The sequence below is a fragment of the Anabas testudineus genome, chromosome 1, assembly GCF_900324465.2.
Source record: "Anabas testudineus chromosome 1, fAnaTes1.2, whole genome shotgun sequence".
NCBI classification, from domain to species: Eukaryota; Metazoa; Chordata; class Actinopteri; order Anabantiformes; family Anabantidae; genus Anabas; species Anabas testudineus.
In genome coordinates, this window is record NC_046610.1 from 7387897 (window position 1) to 7393068 (window position 5172).

Consider the following 5172-nt stretch of genomic DNA (forward strand, 5'->3'; position numbering starts at 1 on the left):
TATTTAACATCTTCCCGATTTATTTTCTTTTATGGTGTATATCTCATACTAAATAATTATTGTACTTATTTAAGCAAGAAAGTGATGAAGGGCCCACTGAAAAATCATCAGACAGCATCTACTAAGGAAAAATACTTTCCCCAATACGAAAAATGACTGCAGTCTAACAGTCCAAGAACAACCACCAAGAAACGTCAGGCCTCTTTCACCTCAATAAAAAGGTGAATTCCCATGACTCACTATCAGACAAATCTTCGGTAGAAATGGCATCTATGGGAGAATGAGAGAAACCACTGCTAACCGATAAGATCAGTAAGGCTCACCTAAACTTTGCAACAAGACAAACTTTTGGCAGAACCATTTGGATGACAGGGGTCCCATTACATCTGGTATAAACCAAACTCAAAATTCCACAAGAAGAACACTATCAAGCATTGAGGGGGCAGTGTAATCTTGTGGGGATGCTTTTACACATCTGCCATAATTGAGGGAAAAATGATTTATGGTTTTCCTAAAGGAAACGTCAGGCTATCAGTCAGTTGAAACTCATACTCAACTGGCCTATGGAGCAAGACAGTGATTCCAATTGTAAAAATAAGAACTTCAAAAGCAATTAAACCTAGGTTTTGGAGTGGCCTAGTCAAACTTTAGGTCAAACTAGCTATTAGGTTCAGGAATTGATTACTTTTAAACTATCATGAGTTTGTTGTCTCTTTCTCCTGTCATTGCTTCACAAGGGGAATTTGCTCTAGGAAAGGGGCGAGCAATTCTAGGCCTCAAGGGCCATTGTCGTACTTGTTTTCCAGCTATCCCTGCCCTAAACACTGCCAATTATCTGGATCTAATGCCACCTCCAGGTCTTTCTGGTCAGATCATGAAGACATTAAGGATTTAGTTTATTGAAGTTCTTAGGGAACATGCTTTGTGGATATTTTTGTTGGATTTTTATGGGTATTAAAAAGAAGAATGTTTTCAAGGAGATGTCATACTTTGGACCATAAATTTATTTTGTTCTGTAAATGCTAAATAGGCATATTACATCTATACTTTTTAGGCCTTATTGTGTTAAAATAAGAGACCTAACACCTCCTGCATCATTATTATGCAAATTGTTCAAAAATAAATGCTTCCCCATACAGTTATGCATGGACTGTCATACCAGATGTCTCAACTAAGCACGCCACATCCACTTTAATTATCACTTTGAACACAGACAGGATAGAAACTGAAAGTCTGCTTACTAATTCATCTGCCCTGTTTGTGTTGACAACATCAGCCTGATATCTGCAGACAGCTGGCTAGCTAAGGTTAGCTACCCGATAGGGACAGATTAGACAAAGTAGAATTCAAACTATGTTCAGCTAAAGATCACAACAATCCCATTAAATGTTGAGGGTCATGATTGACCTATTCTTGTCGCTGTTTATTAGACTGTTGAGACCCAAGACTGCTGGTTATCCGGTTATTAAAAAAAGACTACAGTTTACCTTAAGTGACTTCACACTTGAGAGCGTAATTAAGCTAAAGACGGTCCAATAAAATATTAGCGTGTGTGACTTTTTTTTTTTTGGGATGAGCAGTGTATAAATGTAGTTGAATTGGTGTTTATTGTCCCAGCCAAGTTCTAACTTTCATCTACTCTTTAGCCATACTATTTATTCTAAGGTCATGGAGGAGTGGGAGCAGACACTAGGTGCCAGGCATCACACACCCTGGACAGGTTGCCAGTCTTTTACAGGACTGACACAGAGACGGTAAACTATCCATGCTCACATTCAAACCTACACTGACCTAGAGCCGCCAATTAACCCAAGTTGCATGTTTTTGGACTGTGGGAGGAAACCAGAGCAACCAGAGGAAACCCACACAAGCACAGAGAGAACAGGTCAATGAATAATCTCTGTCATCCAGATGAGGTCATTTCAAAGTTGAGTCTTTGAGTCATACTGGACTTCTCCTGTCCTTCACTTGTTAGGTGAAAAGGTTGCACATCCAAGTAGCTTCTTCAGTCTGAGGAAACTCTGTAAAAGTCACCTCATGCCTTCGTACCGTGTTTTCTTCTCTTTTATTCCTACCTGAAATGTATTATTGCCTGCATTGTTTTTCAATGCAATACAATAGGACACTGATGACTGCAAAGGATATACCAGAAAGAAATAAACATGTCTGCTTCTCTTTTGAACTGGGACAGTTCTTGTATAGTACCCATTATAATGTATTCACTCTAGAAATGAGGGATAATGAGGTTCTAGTTTTTGAAATGAGATATTTCCTAAGTACATATGGAAGGGGGCAAGACTCATGAGTTTGCAAGTTTAAAGGAAACTGCTGGTGCGTACATGATTTAATGCATTCCTATGAACATTAATCTCAGCAAATGTATTGACATTGACAGTGTCATGATAACTACAGTGAAGAAAAAGCTACCATTTCTTTGCTTTATCACTAGTCTGTTTGCTTGTCTTACTACACATGTGGCCAAATGCTATTATGTTGTTCCTGCATGTTCTCTATATATTGAATCAACATATGTAAAAAGTACATTGCTGAAACTGTATCACGGTGTACACAAACAGTGACACGCATACTTTACTAGTTACACTAACTTTGACCCAGATAACCTTTCATGCCTAGACTTTTCTCATGGCTCTAAAAATAGCATTAAGTGAAATATGAATGCACTTCATTGTATATTATACAGTACAATGAGTGGCTTAAACACAACTGTCTAGATGGGGCTGATACATTTACAGCTCTGAGCCATTACATTGTTATATAATTTACATTATTGCTGGTAACCCTGGAAAGGAATTAAAGGGGTTAAGTGTTTTGATTTTAGCAGATTCCTACCCGTGTGCAATTTTTGTTTGTCCCTTCCAGTAGTGAATATCAGCAGAGCTGATAGAGGGGTAAAAAGGAAAAATGATGCAGACCACATGAGTGCATGATTAATAAGTGCAGAGTGCAGTAATAATAAAAGTTATGAGAGATGAGTTAATATTTGGGTGGTATAATATGCATATGTCACCTGTGCGACCAATGTACAATTAGTCATGTCAAAAGAAAAAGTACCAATAAAACAGGTACTGATTGTGGCTCACTTTACTTCTCACTGTTTGTTCCAAAAACTGTTTTAATCCTGACAAAATTAAGTGTTAAGTTATTATGGAACAAAAATCCATATGAAGATCAGGTCAAGTCAAAGCAATGCAATAGATATATATTCACACTTGATATATATTTATTGCAGTTCTATTTAAGAACTGTGGGAAGATTTCTACAAAATATGAAGTACCGATTGCTGAAACCCTTGAAAGGATTTCTAGGATATCACCAAGAGTCAACATTTTCTTTGGTTTTAGAATACAATGGGGCATTTTCTCTGACAACATAACCTGTTACAGTAGGAAAAGGCACAGGTGTACGTTTCGAAATTAATGAATGTGAATGAGTTCCTCTTTGGTTCGAGTGACCTGGTATTGTGCATGCTACATCACAGTCACACTTTGATTAATCATTAGAACTTATTTGGATGTAATTAGTAACACCTCTGCTTTTCTTACTGTCAAACGTCAAATTGTCTATTGTGAAACAAAAAATCCTTTTCAGATAAAGGGCTTTGGAATATGCATGTGTGTGTGGGCTGTGCACCTCTGTCAGTGTTTCATGGTAGATAATCACATCACCTGCAAAGTGATTTTTAAATAAACTCTAATTATCTTACAAAGTAAAAGTGGTATCACACTAATTAGGGCGCAGGCATCTCATCTCATTCCATTAGGGCATCAGTGACACATTCCTCTTGCAAGCGCACACGCTAAACGTGGCTGCATGGTTCTTTATTACAGACGCATGCACACGAGTGTTCACATGTACTGCACTGAATGTTCAAATTCTCAAAGTAATAAAAAAGAATGAGGGCTAGAAGAAATGTCACTATTGTCTGGAAGTCTTCTGAAAGCCAGATCCTCAAATATGAGTCATCATCTTGCCTTACTTGCAGTATCCCCAGAAGAAATAATACAACGCTCACACTCATACAAATGGTGCTTACTTAATTTCAGCTACTCCAACGGTAATAAAGCTTCAATCTGACACCTATCTGATGTTTAAAGTTCTCTCTAATCTCCTTACGTGCCTCTGCACAGGCTTACTACAGTGTATTTCTCATTCTGAACTCAAACGTCACTGCACCTCAGACTGTTGCATACGAAAAATCATTCAAAGCTGAAATGTGTCATCTGGAGGGCAACTTGTCTAGTACTGGTTCTTAACTTTACACATTTTATGCTGCTTTGACAAAAATGTCATCTTGACGTTCTAATCTCTTCAGATAACAACTTCATGTTGTTTGCGATAACATAAGACATGTGATCCACCCTCACTGACACAGACCTTGATTCCTGCTAAGTGAATGGCATCAAAATATCACAGAGAAACTGAAAAGTACCTGAGAGCTCTTTCACAGGTTTTAGTACGTACAATATGTACTTTCAAATTCTCAAATTTTCCTGTGGGAATTACTCATTGTGATTAAATGTATGGAGGTGTTTTTTTCCTGTGATAATATGATCTAAAACTAAAGTCAGATAACATGACATATGAGCTAGCATGCAGAAAACTGTATACAGTAACTTTAGTCCATGTTCCAGATTCTATAGGCATGCAGGTTTTAAATTAGTAATCTGTCTCAAAGGAAAAGGCCTCACGAACAGCTCCTCCTCTGCTTTAGAGCTAATTTGAACTTTTTTTTTTTTTATTTAATTATTTATTTTTTTTAACTGTTCATTACTCTTCACTCTCCAAATTCTCCAAACGTTGGTGGTATGTATAACCAAAATTCAAAGCACAAAAAAGGGAGTTCACACAATCAAAACAATAAGAGGTTTCCTTTTAGTCAGTTCTAATTGTCACAATGAGCACTAAGCGGAAAAAGCACATCTCAACGCTGCCTTCAGGCAATATCTTTTCTACAAGGAAAACAGCCTTTGGTCAATGTCTCCAGCCCTAACAAGCATACTGAAAGGCTGCTGGAGTCTTTTTCAGAAAAATAGCATGTGGGTTTGTAAAAATGTAAAGGAGGCATTGGACTATATAATAAACCACTAAATAAAAAGGGTAATAGTCTTTGCTATGGTGAGTTTCATGGCTAGCAATATCACAAAACCATCT